General features: G+C 37.1%; 1 protein-coding gene across 8 annotated transcripts in view; it reads left to right on the top strand.

The window, feature by feature from the left end:
• Dcc (DCC netrin 1 receptor) overlaps positions 1 to 18,989 on the top strand; it is a 1,103,888-nt gene that overhangs the window by 455,227 nt on the left and 629,672 nt on the right. The gene's annotated exons all lie outside the window — the stretch shown is intronic.

The raw sequence follows: 18,989 nt of genomic DNA, 5'->3' as shown, positions 1-18,989 counted from the left end.
CAAGGGGTGAAGGCACTATAGAGGCACCGGCTCAACTTTTCCATATTCAATGAGTTATGTGGTCTTGTATTCAGCAATGGGTCCTTGCTGTCAGTTTGTAGAGAGCATCCTGTAGTCTTGGCAACAGCCTGGGTTGTTGGGTATTCTGATGCGACGTCTTTGTCCAACAACTCAATGAGAAGTACCACAATCTCAGTTGTGGAAGCTTCATTTGGTGACAAGGGACATCTATCAAGGATTCTGTCTCAACTAGTTTTCATTTAGAATGCATGAATGCGTATATATATACATATATATGTGTATATATATAATATTATATTAGGCTTCCATACTACCCTCCAAATGACACTTAATTTTAGCTTTTTTCATCCTGCATTTCTTCCCTTTTCATTCCCTCAACTTCCTTTCCCCAGCTGATCTACATTCTTCAGCCCTGCATCCATTCATATAGTAGCCCATCGTGGAGGAACCTTCTGCAGGACTGAGATAGAAACTTGGATGTCTTCCAGCTGTGGGGACAGGGCTACAATGTTGCTTTTTGTGTGTGTGAGACCTGGCCAGTTACAAAATGCTGCCTAGTCTGATTTCCAGTGGGTAATGACTCTTGTGTATTCCAGACAAGTTTTATGTTGCTGAAGGAAACAATGTAATTAGAATCGTTGTTTATAATGACAGGACTAGAGAAGAAGAGCAGACAGAAAATGTGTGTAGAATGAACAGCATTTTTAACAGGGAACAACTACATCTAAAAGTGATAAACTTCGAATGCTATTTGTAATTCGTGGTGTATGCTGGCTTTATGGGTGAGAAGACACTGGGTTACTCAAATATTAAACCAAGACAAACCAACAAAAAACACCCACCCACCCCTACCCCACCACCACCTCCACAACCCCCTCCACCACCACCACCACCAACAACAACAACAACAGCAACAATAAATCCCAAAAGTACATCAAGTAGGAAAATCACTAGATTAATGATGAAGTGGGTGGTTTATTCAGCATTTAAGATTCTGATATTTTCCTCTGCTGCTGTACATTCATATTACAACTTCTGGTGTATTAGACTACCAGCTAGCTGTCCAGAAACCTTAGGGCATAGTCTGCCAGGAAGTATAGAATACCAACTACTTGAAAGGGTAAAGGGCAGCTAGCTGGTGTGATAACACATCCCCCCCACCATTCTTTTTGAAACATACATGAAGAATAGATAGCTAGATTCTTTGGCTATTTGAAACTCTGAATTATTTTGTCAGTTGTATCTCAGATTAATGTTACTATGTTCTTCAATGTATTCTGAAAAGTCTGCAGACAATTTTAGGCTCATGTTCCACACTGCCACATAATATATAAGTAACCATTTTAGGTATGTGTTTCCTCATATGACATACTATTTAAAAAATGACAGGTACAGTATGCAAACCTGAGGAAGCGTGTGGTTTTTACACAGAAGTATCCCATGTGTCAGTATTGTGTTGTGGAATTTACAGTTCACTGAAGATCCATATGGATAGCACCATCTAGCAGCTGTGGAAACACAGGGTGAGAATAAGTCTGAAGAGGCTACAACTCACAAATTTATTTCCTTCTTAGGTCTCAAATGCACTCCTGCTGAATGAAACGGCGACTTTATTTTTCAGTTTTCAGGATGAGAGAAGCAAATGATTTTATACTCTCAAATGTACTACCTTTACACATTTTCCAGTTATATACAATATCATGAGTTATTTCAAAACTGTATGTCTCAGGCTATTTTAAATTTATTAGATTTGCACCACATACTGTCTGCAAAGAATTTACGAGCTTGAGGAGATTTTATAACTAAAGACATTTAAATATGACCATGTCGTATGATGCAGTTAAGTGGTACTCTTCCATATTTGAAAACGCTAGTTTAAATAAAAATAATTTTCCTTTCTTAGCGGAAATTGACTTATGGATTTCATGCTATATTTTCTTTTTTTCTTTTTCTTTCTTTTTTTTTTGGAGCTGGGGTCATGCTATATTTTCAACACAGGAGTTATGAGTTACTGGCTAAAAGCATTTTCTACTTTTCATGGAAATATTTGGATTCCACACCTCACTTGTCAGTCTTTCATAAACAGAAACTTAGAACATTTCCTTTCATGTATTGTATATTTGAACAAGTGAGCAAAGATACTTACGAATGGAGCACTTGTGATGTACTTATTTAGCATGGATAATATATAAGCTAGAAACACTTTAATGAATGATGACCATATTTTAACATAGACAAAGCAACTCAAATGCCTTCCTCTGGTGTTTCACTGCATGTGGGCATAAATAGAAACACCTCTTTAATGACCTAACATTGCATCTAATCATGCAAGCTATTTTTTCCAAGTGGGAAGACTCTTAATCTGAAATAAGATTTTTAGTATTTAAGATTTTAGTAATCTGAAATAGAATTTTTAGTATTTTGACAAGAAAACCCCACACTCATATTATATTTTATAAGTAATATGAAACCTAGGGAGTCTTATCGTTCTCTAACTTCATCAAAATAGCTTAAGACACTCATATAATGATGTAAATGAACAAATGGAAAAGCAATACAATATGTTTAACATGAGACTGGCCAGAAGAGTTTTATTCCCCAAATAGTGTGCTAAATTCAGTTGGGATTACCTCTATCAGGTGACACAGTCTAACTAGAGAAGGTGACACAATCCAAGAAGTCCATTCTGAATTTCTTAGCTCAAACATACATTGAGCAATTATTATCATTATTTAAGTCAAGCCTCCAAGATCTTAGCAATTTACAGAAAGGAATTTGAACTGAAAACCCAGAAAACTTCCTGGAAAAATCCTTTTGTTATTGTTAATAAGAGAATAATTCTGACCTCTGTGCTGGCATATATAAACTTACCTAGATAAACGTCACAATACTTGGGATATGAATCATTAGAGAAACAAGCATATTCTGTCTCTCTGGTAAATTTATTGTATAATTTTGTTAAACAAACAAACTGTAGATTCTCTTCTTAATCTTTCTCCTTTCTTGACAACTGTGCTTACATCTTAATTGCCAAGAAAAAGCAGTGTTTGGGAAAAGAATGATCTCCTTTAAATGTCAATGCTTCAACCTCTCTAGACCTATGGTGATAGTTTCTCCTATTGTCTCTGTACCTGTGTGGCCACTTCTTGCTTCTATCTATCCTTCACTCATTCTCCTCTTCTCCTCTCCTCGCCTCCCCCTCTTTTCCTCTTCTCTTCTCTGTTTTCTATTTTCTTCAACGGATGGACCTGGATCTCTATTTTCTTATGTCTTCAAGGTTCATTCCTCTGCCTTTCCCCTGTACTGTCTTTCCATGATTGTTAGGATCATTCTTGGTTTAAAACACATCTTGGCAATGTATTGTGTGCAGGCATTGTCCCATTCCTGTGTTTCTTCTCATGCCAAAACATTGTAATGAGTTTATCAAAATACTATCCTCATGTCACTCTTGGTGACTTCTTCATCATTTACTCGAATCTCCTCTCACATGAGGCTTCTCACTCAACTCTCCTTTGAGACCGAACTCAGAAAAAGACACCAGAGACCTACATTTTATGAAATTCAAAATCTGATCACTCTTTATTTTACTTGGTTTTAAAAACAAATATGTTATCCAGTTCATTTCTTCCCCTTCATTTAAATACCCTATAAATTTATCTGTAATAAAAAAAAGTTGAGTGCATCCTTAAATCTCATCAGTTATGCCATGTATAATTAGAATTTTCTTATGTCTTCAAGGTTCATTCCTCTGCCTTTTCCCTGTATAGTCTTTCCATGATTGTTAGGATCATTCTTGGTTTAAAATACATCTTGGCAATGTATTGTGTGCAGGCATTGTCCCATGCCTGGCCTAATTGTCTATTTACTGCCTTTCTCCATCACCAGAGTGCAAGGACAGGTACTGTATGGAAAGGTCTATGTCTTATATTTTCCATATGATATTTAAGTATGTAAAACGTCAGCTGGTACATTCTGGGTACTCACACATCATTTTGATTCAGTCACAGCCTGTGTATCATATGATTGACATTGTAAAACTAAAATTAAAAAAAAAACATCAACAGCATTTACAGATAAACAATTATCTTTGGGAGTATGGTATCTGACCACCCCATATCCAAAGTCATGGTGTCTTGGTTGAATTTAACAGTTGAGCTTTGGAATCTCTTCCTTTCCATTTGTGCACTGATTTATGGAGTTTAGAAGGAACAATCTCCAGTTGAATCAGGGTAAGTGAATATATTCTCAGATGTCATTAATATTAGTGTTGCATGGACATATAAAACTAAGTCCTACTCACTTCTGTAAGACTATTTCAAACACCACAGCCCTGTATTTTCAAGTAGACCCAACAAACACTTCTGAGCCCCTGTGGCTCCCCCACAAAGCCTTTCTATGCTGAGGTTAAGTGCTTGAACAGAGTAGGCTGTGAGAGATACCCCATTGTGTTCCCAGCCCTTGACCTTCCAACTCCTTCCAAGGATTCCTTTTCAGTTGTTGACCTAAGTGAGCGACCTTGATTTAAGATATGGGTAAGAAAAAGGATTTCGTTTTTGTTTTGTATTTTTGTTTGTTTGTTTTGCTTTTATGATTCAGTCACCTGTTGCCAAGCTAAAAGAACACAACCTTATTTTAATCCCCCCTCACAATATAAGTGGAAACATTCTGTAACTACATTAAATAGCTATTCCCATAGCTAAATTTCTACTCTAGTTCTTTCTCTCAACCAATATGGAAACATCAGAATGAAAGAAAATCAATTCCTACTACATCAAATATATATATATTCCTCACAAAGACCTCGGTGACTTCCCAGGTGAAGTCTGTGGTACTGAAGATCTACTGTTTCAATGACATATTTTTGAAGATTACCTTTAATGCAATTCTTTCTTCTTTTCTTTTTCCTCTTCAGAGGGGAAAAAATGCTAGTCTTAACTGTTCAGACTGTGAAAGTAGATGGTAGAGGTGTTTCCTTGTTTCCTAAAGTCATTTTTCCTAGGAATCCATCCACAAAGATTCCATGTTTGTAGATTCTTAATGAAGCATGATTTTGTTACAGGACTGATGAGTCCTCTAGGATGCTAGATAGTATGATAGGCAGTATTTTTCTAGGTTATAAATCCAAAGAACAATGCATGGATTTAACTAATATTTACAATCTAAGAGTTTTAACCCCAGTCCTTTTGTTCTTATACACTTTTTAATTTTATACTATGTTCATATACATATGGATGAATGTGTTTGTGTGCATCATATGTATGTGAAATCTCCTAGATGCCATAAGAGGGATTGGACTTCGGGACTGGAGTTACATATGGCTGTGAGCTGCCAAGTGGGAGCTATGACTTGAACTCCAGTCCTCTGCGAGCAGCAGTAACTGCTCTTAACCACTGAGCCAATGCTCCCCGTACTCTTTACATTTTTAAATACAGTCAACAATTGCTGAAACTTTGCTGAACTTCTCATAGACTTGTGAACAAACACAAAATCCCCATTCCCGATTGGACTTTGTTTCACTTGTTTAAAATATCAAGAAGTTATTTTTTTTGTGTGTGATATATTTGCAGTGCATCCTCTGGTCAGTACTATTTGCTCCAGTTTCCTCTGTGTTTTGAGCAGCTGTCTTTGAAAAGTAAAGATTTTCTACAATCAGAAACCTTTGAAAGCCAAAGCAATGTTCTGCCTTCCGGCTACCTTCCTTTTTACTTGCTGAAGTAGGAAATGCATAAGGGTAAAATAAAAAGAGTTTTATTAATTGTGTGATCTATGAAATTCAAATGTCATGGCCCAAACTTGGACTATACAAATTCAGGCCAGATTTTCATACCTGTTCTCTCTGCCCACTGAGAATAAGCTAAGTATCTAAAAGAACATTCTTTCAGGATCCACTCCGCCCCCAGCATGTGTCTATACACAGTCGATTAAAGCGAGTAAGATATGATAAAATTTTATAACATAGAGTGACGCAGACAGCAAAGAGAACTCATAAAGTTCTGTGGGTTTCAAGCAGCCCACATTACTTGAGAATGACTGAGAAGCTATGAGCTTTGTAACATAAGGAGTGATTCTTGCAAAGATGAGAAGGTGAGAAAAATGCAGTGAGATTACTCAAGCAGGAAAGGAAAGTTCTGGCGTCAGCTGGGATCCCTCCATGCAAAACGACTCTGACTGCTTGATTTAGTTTCAAGGCAGTTTGGACACTGAAAATTGACTCACATGCTGTTCTTATTGGGGAATGTACCTGTTTGCGACTATGGGAACAGAGATGGAGGCCTTTCTCAACCTTAGTCCTAGTAGATGTTCAAAGGACCAAAAGTCATTCTGTCTCATGACTCCTTGCTGTGTCTGTGAATAGTAGCAGCTCCACTTCAGAACTCTGAAGAAAGATAAACAGTTTGCAAAACAAGAAGTGGTCGGTTCATTCTGCACATTCACCACAAATGTGCTGGAAAGTTTCTTGGGCCTGATTGTACATCACGGGATGCTGACAGGATCCACCGGAGGGAAGTTATAGGAAAAAGTGATTATTTTAAGGATGTATTGGTGGCAAGTGTTTTGTGTGGTTGTTTTTCAAAACAATTAAAGTTTAGGATTAAAAATAAATTAATTTTCTTTCCAATTTTTAAACACTGACAGCAAAGAAGAACCTAAGAGTTGCTCCACTTACAGCCGTGGCAGCTTTAGTGTGCAGTTGAAAATGTTTGAGGGCGTCAATGGGGGGAGGGTGGGGAGGGGAACACCCATAAGGAAGGGGAGGGGAGAGGGGGATGTTTGCCCGGAAACCGGGAAAGGGAATAACACTCGAAATGTATATAACAAATACTCAAGTTAATAATAAAAAAAAAGAAAATGTTGGTACCCAACAACACTTATTTTCTACACTTTGACCCTTGTGAGTCTCTATATTAATGATCAGACACTGCAGAAGGAATATTCTCTGGGATTGGAATGATATTGCAGAGCTTAAAAAACGTGCTGCTCTTCCAGAGGATCTGAGTTATAGTCGATGTTAGGCACACACTTGCCTAATGTAACTGTAATTTAACTGTAACTGCATTGCCTGTAACTTACACTCAAGGTTTTTAGATATCATCTTCTGGGATTCACAGATTCACAGGCATAAACAGCACACGCACATGTACGCGTGCGTGCATGTGCGCACACACACACACACACACACACACCACACATACACGGGTGGGGGAGGGAGAAAGAGAGAGAGAGAGAGAGAGAGAGAGAGAGAGAGAGAGAGAGAGAGAGAGACAGAGACAGAGACAGAGACAGAGAGACAGAGAGACAGAGAGATTAAAAAGTAAAATTAATATATTCAAAAACAAACTTTTTTTTTTATCAGGGATGAGTGATTCTTATTTCTTAGCTTCTTCACTGCTAAAATAGATGTGGTAGTAAGTAAGAAGGCTATTGCAACATGAGTCAGTGTTTTGTAGCTGTGCCAGAAGGGACTCTGGTGAGTTATTGTGATTAAAAAACAAGCAGATCTAGTTCTTTAGATCTTCTCTAGTTTAATTTTTAAGAGATACCAGTATCTAACATGTGGAAATTAAGAGAAACAACAGAGGCCCTTTGGGGTTTTTCTTATACTGTTAATTTTGCAAAATTTTAATGTACAATTTCACATGATAGAAAGCACTTATTAATTTTTCTAAGTTGGTGGTGACAGCTACATGCTGTAATACACTCTGAAGACATATATTTACTTGTGTGTATTCCAATAAAACCTTTGCCGGTAAAATTCTTGATTCTAGGAGATTAGGATCATGATATTGTCACCTTTTGAGACCCTTTTAAACAGGATTATAAACAAGATTGAAGGTATTCCATTATACAAAACAAGTATAAAGAAGAAACAACGTTTCTTTCAAATTTTCTCCATACATGTCCGAGATAGAATCTGTAGCACGCCATCACTCCCCTCTCATTCTGCATGAATGGCTCACCTGTGGGCTCATACGCCAAGATGTGGAAAAAAAAATGTGATGTGCTGTTACCTAACACATTAGAGAGGTTTCCACCAGATAAAAATATAAACCGGGAAAGGGAATAACACTCGAAATGTATATAAGAAATACTCAAGTTAATAAAAAAAATATGGTTCTTTAAAATAATACATAAACTGAGTAAAAGTATAAAGGGACTCTCTCTTTCACCAACTTCATGCTTGAATTTTACATTTAATTCTATAAGAACACTTAAGCAATAAAATGCAGTGGCGATTGCCTCATTATTTCAGTGTGACCAAACTCAGAACACTAAGGACACTATCGTAAGTTGCTATTCAGGAGAAGTTTTCTGCTAGCTCACAGACAATTTGTATTCAGTTGTATAATGAAATAGTCCCCAAAAAGTCCTATTCATTCTGGCATGGACCAAGTATTTCTTTCTGCTAAATGGACAGAAATGCAATGTATCATGTGAGGAGGCAAGATGGAAAGATGGAGAAGGAAGGGCAGAGGCAGAGGGTGAGGTGTTTGTTGTTAGGAGCCTTACACTGAGGGAATCCGGTCCTGTTCTCTCAAAGAGGAAACATTCCTCATGCTGCTATTAAAAGGCCTGTGGCAGACTCTACCACTCATTATCCATGGCATCCTGAACGTAATCATGGCCACATCTTTTCCAGATGATTTCAAGCACGTCACCTGCCTTTCTTGTCTTAGGTATCTCGGATGTCTCACATCATCCTCACGTTTCCAGAATGTAGAGTAAGAACAATAAAAGCATCCAGAAACAAATGGAGCAAACAGAATTAGCTTGCAAAATATGTAGGAAGATTAGGCTTGCATCACTCTCTCTTTGTAAAAACCAGGAAATGAATACTGGGATTTTTACTGTACATTTGTACTTTAATTAAATATGCTGTGGTGTATGTTTGTTTGTTTGTTTATCTTGGATTTTTGAGACAGGGACTCTCTATGTAACTCTGGTTATCCTGGAACTCACTCAGTAGACTGTCCTCCAGATCAGAGATCTGTCTGCCTCTGCCTTCTAAGTTCTGAGATTACAGGCAAACACCAATATGTCTGGATTTATGCAGTGATTTTTAAGTATGGAAGTAACACTTTTGGGAAATGTCATTTTTTGGAAGACACATAATTTTACCTCAGTTACTATTTTGGCTGGCTACATCTTGGAACTTCGGGGGATCTTCAGTCATGAGGAAAACATTTCAAATTTTAAGCATATTCGTTATTTTGATTCTTTTATGCAGAAACTTTTCCCTTTTTTGACAGTTTATTTTCTAAAAAGAGATTCTCCTCTCTCTCCCTCCTTCTCTCTCTCTCTCTCTCTCTCTCTCTCTCTCTCTCTCTCTGAATATTTGTATATATGTGGGTGGGTGTCTATATATTCTATGTGTGTGTGTGCATGTGTGTGTAATATTATATAAATTAATGGACTACCAATATACCTAAGGTATTTCCGAAAAAGATTTAGTTTTGATGTATTATGCATGGAAGGTTTAAAAAATTCATACCTGTATGCATATGATCAGTCCCTCCCACATATCCAGGACTCAAAGGACAGGTGCTTAACTTCACCAAGAAGACCTGTTGAGTATAGGATGGCCCTTCATGTTCACTGAACTCTGTACACCTCAGATTCTAAGTGGTTTCTGTATCAGAGGTCCCCAACCTCATTTGAAAACACTATTCTCTAATTATAGACTTTTCCTAACTACAACTTTATGATCTCAGCCTCTGAGGAGGGGTCAGAATTAGCATCTCCAAATGCTTCAGTGATTCAGACTTAGCAAGACTGATCTAAATTTGTGAATTTGCACATTTGAATTTTTCTAGGGATCACAAAGTTGTCACTTGCGTAGGCAGCCCTCAAGTCATGCATGTCTTGAGTGCAGCAAAGATAGCTGTCTTCAGTGAAATTATCCCATAGTTTTATCTGACATTTTGATGCTGTTCCTGTTGATTGGTACCCTAGAACATCTCTACATCTTCCCCTTTTCTTTATGTGATTGTGCTTAGTGCATATCACATACTCCTATCTCTTCTCTGAATTTCTCTGTGAAGTATCCTAAGAGGTTTAGCTTCTGTACAGGCCCCAACATGGCTGAGTTTCTGAGTGGGTAAATGTATAGCATCATAAGTTCTTTGCCTTTACACAGGCTTTGTGTAGATTTTATGCATTTTATTAAATGTAAAAGTGATAGAATTTATTTTGGATCATGATTTTTGAGTATTCTGCAGGCACATCACATTAGGATGGACAAGCAGAAGTGAAAATGCTGTCCCTAGGATTGTTCTCTTCTTTGTTCCCTTTTAGCCTATGATGGCCCCTAGCCTATGGTAATACAACTAATATTCAGGATGGGGTCTTTCTATGTCGTTCCCACAAGCCTACACAAGGAAGGAGCATGCTTTAGCAGTCTCCAGCAGACTACTAAATCCAGTCGCACTGACAATGTAAATTAACTGTCACCTGTTTTAGATGACCACACCTATTCAGTTCATAATCTATTCATTATCAAAGACAATCCTGAGCTCCTATTCTACCATAAACCCAAGTATCCTCAATGTAATTATTTTGGAAGGTGTAAAATGAAAATACAAGATTCTTTACTATGTAAGTTAGAAATAATATTTGAATTGGTGTATGATTCCTGGTTATTGAAAGTTTATTAGATTTAGATTGTGCTATCTGTTCTTTTCCTGTTCTTTCTAACTGAATGCCACCAGAAGGCACTTATAACCCAGCCTTGTACAAAGGCAGAAGATATCATAGCAGGAAGCATTATGAATGTATGAAGAACAATGGTTTTAATAAACGTGATTTAGTTTCTGTGCTTGTTTTAAAGATACTTGATATCTCCAATTTCAGCAACAAAGGCATGATCAACCCTCTCGTCTAAAATACTTTAATAGTTCTTATTGTCATTTTGAGTTACGATGATGAGCTCTGAAAAGGGGCCTGCTCTAAAACTAGAGTGCACTAAAAGCACAGAGAAACTGAAATTATTCAATCTCTGAAAATCTGTTGCTTCCATCTACAGGGCAATGACTCTACCAGGGCAATGTAGTCCATTTATACGATCTGGGTGACCCATGCCTTCGGTTCATATGCTAATACTGTATGAGGGTGATATTATCAGGTGAGGGTGCTAGTAAAGATATGAAACAGCACACACAACTTCTGAATCAACTATTTGCTTTTATATCATTTAGAGTGAGAAGTTTTATGAAAAGCAAATTGTCGTCATAGCACGATGGTAGTTTTTTTTTTTTTATCTCACTCGCGTTCCTGTCAAGTGATGAAATAGGAGTGACATTGCTCACATTATGAATAACACCACTAGTGTTAATTAGGCACTGGCAGGGTTAACTGGTGTCCTATTAATTCAATTTTCAAGCTATTTAGCTATTTTCATTTCTTCATCTATCAATTACTTCCAGAACACTGGGAAGGGGGAGGGGGAGGGGTGAAAGGGGATAACATTGAAAATGTAAATATATAAAATATCTAATAAAAATAAATTAATTGATTTAAAAAATTATATTTATATAAAAAAAGAAAAATCAGGCTGAAGAAGTGTGTGGAACAAACAACACTCCTCATGGTTTCTCCTTCAGTTCCTTCCCAGAGGCTCCTTTCTTGAGTTCCTGCCTTGCTGTCCCTTCTTCCTTATGGATTCCAAGCTTTAAAGCAAAATAAGTGCCCTCCTCCACTAGTTGCTTTTGGACTTACAACTCAACATAGAAATAGAAACCTAGGTATGGCAGTACCCTGCAGTTGAAACACATTTCAAACTGCTGAGATCTTGATTCTGGTAGCATGTTATCTTTTGGCTGTACCCAAAACATAAATTAAAAAATAAGAAAAAAAGCAGAAAATAATTATTTTTTACTTAATTTATTAAACTTTGTGTCATTGTGGTGACTCACCTTGATACTCTGTTATAGCTCTTGGAGGTCCTTAATATAGGATTCATGGAGTAAGAGCATTAATGAGGTTTTACAGAGATCAAAATGGGTAGGATATGTGTAATAGGCTAATTTATGTCAGCCTGGGTTCTTTTCATAACCAGGGTTCTTTTTTGAAGACATCTTATATCAAGAATTACATAAAGTCACAAGTATTGTCTTCTAAAAGTTTGTGTTCATTTTTGTGTCTTTAAGATTGTGTCATTCAAGCTCATCTTTTGAGTTCTGTTTTATTAACTCAAAAATATTGTTACTCGCCTAAAATATTCTCCTTTGAACATTTTTCAGCTCCATAGTAATTAATTATTTTTTACATATTCAGTATATGTAAAAAAGCAAGATAAGCAAAGAGACAGGAGATGGAGATAGACCACCGTATCATCATTATAGTCACTTCCTGGAGAAAGTAGCCAAGAATAATACAAACAGAATGTGTAATTTTATTGGCCATTGACTTCACAAAAGAAGCTAATTGTGGACCAATTAGCAGGACTTTCAGGTAATTTCTATTTTGAAAGGAGAAAACATTTTCTGTGCTATTATGGTTAGCAAAGCTGACTGACTGGTCCCCAGGAAGACAGATGGCAATGACTATTTTCCCTAAAAATTTTAACTCATATAATAATTATATAAAACGACTCCTAGGTTAGCCATATGCATAGGACTTTGCCATTGCCAAAAGACAATAATGGCTTTTTACTTAATAATAATGAGAATTACCCAATACAGTGAAATTTGAATAACTTGAACATTCTGGAATTTAACTACTGTCAAAAGATGTCCGTTAGCTTTTATTACTCTGAACTGAAACTCATCGTCATCCATCTTCCACATGAACCTTGTCTGGTTCATCGTGTGCAACAACCTCACTTAAGTACTTGGGTCACACTATTGGGAAACATGTTCTTTGGGATATGTCACTGATTAGCCATGAGCTGCAGCATCTTGATGAGGCTCTTAGAACCTTAAAAATCTTGGAGAGTTCCAAGCCAAAAGCATTTCTTTGGAGCCTTTTAAAGGGTTCTAAAGCGATATAGGACAATTAGGGGACCCAGGAGCTATTGCCAATCCTTTCAGTCCAACATCGCTGGAGAGTGTTGTCTCGTTGAGAACAAGCAAGTCAGAGAAGTTCTTAGCTTCAGTACAGAGCTCTCATGTTCTTGTAATTTAGCCAATCCACCGCAGTCTGTACAGTGTCAGCTTCTTACCTACAGCTTCCTATTATGGAGCAGAGGTCTGACCTTCACACAGGTTGACGCACATTAGACTTCGGCATTCTGTAATTGGGTGTTAGCCCTCACGCCTCCCTTTTTGGCACACGGGTCTACCCTCCATTAAGAACCCTCGAGCCCAACACGGGAATTACAACTTGTAACCAATTCCCCCTGACACACAACTGAAAACATGTGTTTTAGAAAAAGATTGCAGGGGTGCTTCTGAAAGTCCATCTCAGGTCAGAAATAGAGGTGCTATTTGGGAATTTGCTAGAAGTTTTCAGTCTAGGTTTGCTGTTGGAAAGTGTTGACTGGATAGAGAGACATCGTCTGTGGTTTTCCTGGTCATCAGGGTGAACCTAACATTTACAGAAGCCTGGGGACACTGGTTTCAGGCAATGTTGCCTAGTTGCCAGTGTGCCAAAGAGTTACCTAGGAAGCTTGTCTGGGATGCACTCAAATATCTTTGTTTGTAATACTTTTTTAGCAAGTACCCAAGACATTCATGAAAAAAAAAAACGAAGTTTTTCGTAAGGCATTTGACTTTATTTAGAAGTAATTCGGTGCTTTGAACTAAACCTTATTAAAAGTTTAGTGTCTAAACTAAACTCTCCTAAAAGAGATTTAAAAAAGGAAGGAAAATTTGTACCAAGCTATCATCTTCAAACAGAAGCATAACTCAGTTTACAGAACCACACAAATGTCACGGCAATTTTAGTGATTAACATTTGCATACATCCCCCTGCATTTAAGCTAGGTTTCCTTCAATTTCAAGCAATTTAAAGGGAGAAAAACAATGCTGATTTCCTTCCCTTAAAGTTTGAAATGAACTGTTTGATTGTTTTGTTTGTCAGTCTTCTTGCTTTAAAATGGCATAAAGTACTATCTTATGACCGGATACTTTTAGAAGACCAAGTTTGTGTAATTCCAGATATTATGTTTTAAGATTTTATTTCACATATTTGATCATTTATGCTGAAACAGAAATATAGCTCCAAAGGAAATCTTTGCTTTAGTAAATTTAAATGCCTTCAAAGAATATTCTTTCAAAAATTAACTTTTCCACATCTTAAAATAGTCATCTTTCTAGACACAAATTTTATTTAACATGAGTTTTATAAGGGAATTCACTTGGAAAGTCACAGGTGGAGAAAGAAACTTTAACATGGTAAGACTTTTATTGTTAAAAATACCTTTCTTATTTTGGCATTATTTTTAACCACTTTTTGATGTTGTTTCTTTGTTTGTTACTCATTTGTTATTTTGTCTTAGTTGGCTAGTTTGGTTTGTAGTGACCTGCTCTTTGAGAGTGTGTCTCCACTGTATGACCTGTGTGGAACTCGAACTCACAATCCTTCTGTTAGAGTCTTCCCAGTGTGTGGAAAACAGGTGGAGAAATGATAGGTTTTCCAATGGGATCCAGGTGGGCAGCAAGAGAATGCGTGCGCTAACACTTGCAACCTTTTTTCTTTTTAGAAATAAATGGTTTGTGGGCACTTATGTTATTGGTCTTTCTCTTTAAAGTCTATAAAATTTTCCTCCATTCTGGGTTTTAGGTGATACTGTACTTTGACATTCAGAATTTTCTGTTTGTGCAATAGGACTATTTTTTTTTATTGAAAGAATAATTTTAAAACATGGTTCTACTTTATTGCCTAATGAAGTAAAATCTACTATACACATTTGGATTTGAATCTAGTGACCGGTGGCTTTATAGAGTGTTTCAGAAAAATACCTGCATTTTCTATGAAGAATCCCCAAGCTCTGCAACTGCACATCAATATTGCATTGAGTATGCCTTTCCTTTGGGAAAGCCTGGAATTTGGGAAATAAGAACTCTTAACTTTTACTGTAAGATTTATACATAGTTATTATCCTACCTACTTCTTATTTTAAGCCCTACAAGTTTTACAATAAAAAGTACACAATGTTGTATAGATCTATTCCTTGGGACTGGGCTCCAGAACTCTGTATTTCGGTTGAGTTTTGGTTTCTATACCACTGGTCTCTTTCTGTTGCAAACAGAAGTTTCCATGATGAGGTATGAGCACTATACCTTATCAGTGGATATAGGAACTAGAATGTAGTTTGGATTATGCTGGTTTAGTGGACGGTTCAGATTGTCCTCCAAGATTCTTGACTCCACTAGCCCTAGGTAGTAGGCTAAGTTTCCTGCTCATGTTTTATTTCCTGTTGAGTATGTATGTCTTAATTCCAATTCTGTAAAACAATTCCCACACCCGTACTTCAGGAAGCATAGTAGAAGAGGAGGTAGAAAGAGAGTAAGAATCAGTGGACCAGAGAATCTGCTATGAGATTTTGTCTTCAAGTAATCTCAGAAATTACACCCATAAAGTCTCACTAAATATGACCTGAACAAGAACAAAGATTCTTCTGATTCTCTAGGCCTCAACCCTATATATAGAACTACAGAAAGAGGATTCTGAGAGTCCGAGAAATAGTTTTTTTCTAGGGAAGAGCCCACTACTGGTTTATCTAATACCAAATGATCAGCTGTGAAAACATACATGCATACATACAAGTAATATTATAGAGAATGAGCAGGCTCTCTCTCTCTCTCTCTCTCTCTCTCTCTCTCTCTCTCTCTCTCTCTCTCTGTGTGTGTGTGTGTGTGTGTGTGTGTGTGTGTGTGTGTGTGTGTGTACTGTTTCAGGGCAAAGTGTTTTATAAATGGCAACTGTGTCAGGAAAACAGTATACTTCCTACATAGGAATTCAGGAACCAGAGAAATTTAGCTAACTAGTTCTCTGATATAGGACTTGAATTTTAATTTGAACAGTGTATTAGAAGATGAGACATCTTTATTGATAATGGAAACATTGGGCTAAGGTGGATCTAAAGAGGAAAAAAACATAGGTGACGTAAAGAAGGAAATGAACCAAGCTTACTGAACAACCAAAAATCAAAATAAAGAGATTGCTTCAGCAGAGTAAGGGAACATTAAGCAAAGACTGTACGATGAGACATATATGTTGTCCACATAGAGTTCAGACTTCACAGCAGAGCTGTGAAAGGCAATATAATTTGGAAACCTCTTCACCTATATCTGAGTTTCAACTTAAACAATTCCATATAGGACTAATTACTGATTCTTTACAGCCAATAATTTATAATAATAAAATACCTCTGCTTTTAATTGATACAAAGAGCCTTGTATTAAAGAAGGGGATAAAGTCTTTTAACATGTATGCATGGGTATTCATGCATATATTTGCATGTGAGAGATGGAGTCACCATTAATCACAATAAAAGCCTCACCTAATGAGGCAAGAAGCAAGCAGAGACTGGATAAAGTGAGTTTTGTCCTATTTTGCTCCTGAGACATCTTTATCTTCTGTAATAATCAGCAGTGACACGTCATATCACTGAGAGTGACAATTACAGACCTCCTACTCAGGAAGTGATTGCACCACTAGGCAGACTGATGGCTGGAATGATGCTCCTTTGAGGGAACGAACTCTGCCCACCATCTTGTCCAACATATTGCAGAATAGTATCAGACATGTACTTCAGGCAGTACAGGCAAAGCTCCTCCACTTGACAAAATATTTTATGAATATGCAGATATTTATGCTGAAGGTCATGTTGAATGTCAGCATAGTAACTTCATTCTCAGGATTCTTCCCTTTGACAGAGAGTGTTTCCACCAAACATACACTAAGGACCATAGACCAGGTAGAACAAGAATTTTCCTGAGGTGAGAACTGACCAATTAGTGAAAAGCTAAATACCAGATCATAAATTCACCCCAAGTCTTGGATTCTCAAATGTAGCTACCTTTAAACGAAACACCCTCCATCTTTCTCCACTGTGGATCAGTGCATTCCATTGGCTCTACTCACCGGTGACCTTAAGACTTGGGAAGTCAGTGTGAGAATCACCTTCATGGATTGTTAAAATGCAGCACTAGCAGGACACTTGGGGGTTCTTTTTTCTTAGCTGTCTAGTGACCCCAAATATTTTCATTTCTATAATGTTGGCAGATGATGAAAATCTGCTGGTCTGGAGACCTCAATCTACTGAGTCCAGAACAGCAACTTAATAGTCATATTTAGTTTCCAGGGATTAATCTACTAAGCATTTCCTCAGAAGCTTGGTTGTCTTTCAAACCCCGAAGAACTGTACCTTAAGAAATATTTCATCTAGGGGCTGGGGATTTAGCTCAGTAGTAGAGCGCTTACCTAGGAAGCACAAGGCCCTGGGTTCGGTCCCCAGCTCCGAAAAAAAAGAACCAAAAAAAAAAAAAAAGAAATATTTCATCTCCTCTTCTGCTTTGTGTCCAATACTTTTGGACTTGTCTTTGATCTCCATGGGTCAGATAGCATATTATGTAACTAATTCTCAGTGTTTAGTAAGGAATTGGCTCAATAACCAGCTTTTTGGTGGCTGGCCCCAATGTCAATATGCAAATAAACACATTAGAAAGGTTAAAAGTGTGGGGGGTATAAACTATTCTGACGATTTTGATCAATTTATTCATTCATTTGATTACTGAAAAACCTAAAATACAAAAATTTAACCTTGTGCAGTGTAAACAAAAATGATAATCCAGCCATACTAGAACAATGAAAGCTATGGAAATAAGATATTATTCTCATTTGGACCATGTAAACTATTTATATATTTAGTTAAAAATACTTGTATATCATCTATGCTTGGTAGATGCTCTTATGAGTCCTGTAAATATAATCAGCTGAGCAACACACACACACACACACACACACACACACACACACACACACACACACACACCATTTCAGTATGGCTAGGTACTATGAGGTAGAATTACCCATGACTGTCTTTTAGGATGGAGTAGCATTAGATTCACACCAGATGGATGAATATCAGTCACTTCATAGAGTGCTAGTTCTGTTGTCAAGGATTAGCATAAACAAAGAGACTTTAGTAAGAGCAAAAGTCAGAAAATTTGACAGTAGCCTGGGGAACTTGTTAGCTATGGAAGGCAGCTTGATTTTAAGTATTCAGGAGTCTCATGGAGAAGGGACATATTAAACTTTGTAATGATTAGATTCCAGGATATTCTGGAAGTGATTTTCCAAACTAGGGAACATTACTCTCGGTTGTATAGTGATTCTAAGGCACTGTCAAGTTGAGGACAACTTGATAAGGAAGGTTTCCCCAGGAGAGTATGTGAACAAGAGACCCTCTTGCTGTGCTTTGCTGCTAGGAGTATGGCGCCCAAGTAGGGAATGCAGGGTGAAATTTCAAGTTGGGTCTTGGCTATTGGCTCAAGGATCTGACTGATTAACTATTTTATGGCTGAGTTGGGGACAAAACTTCTTAGGAGCAGGTTTGCATAAATCAATTTCTTTCCTTCTTACTTGATAAACATTGGGGGGATACTTCATTGATTTTCAAGTGGGGAAGTCACGTATTTCAGATGATAGGCCATGAATGGGCCCTCAAGGAAACTGGATGTGGCAAGACCTTTATTTACATATGCTGAAAATTGTACAAAAAAGTAGATCTATTTGTTTCCCTCTCTGAGATTTTTATGATATTAATTACTAGGTAGACTTTTACATATGGTTTAGGTATAAAGGCATGCAAAGATTATTTTTGTTTTTTTTATCTGCTAAATAAAGTGTTTCCTATAGAAGGTTATGTATCACATGCATTATACTTATATTATGAAGAGCAGACTCCTGAAACACATGTCTGACCCGGGCATACATAGACACAGACAAACACAAAGATCAACATTGGAGAGCATTCTGGAAATAACATATTCAAAAGCACATATAGACCTGAAACTATCTGAATT

Source organism: Rattus norvegicus, chromosome 18 (assembly GCF_036323735.1).
Source record: "Rattus norvegicus strain BN/NHsdMcwi chromosome 18, GRCr8, whole genome shotgun sequence".
Classification (NCBI taxonomy): Eukaryota; Metazoa; Chordata; class Mammalia; order Rodentia; family Muridae; genus Rattus; species Rattus norvegicus.
Note: the sequence above shows the minus strand (reverse complement) of the source record. Positions and strands in the feature narration are given on the sequence as shown.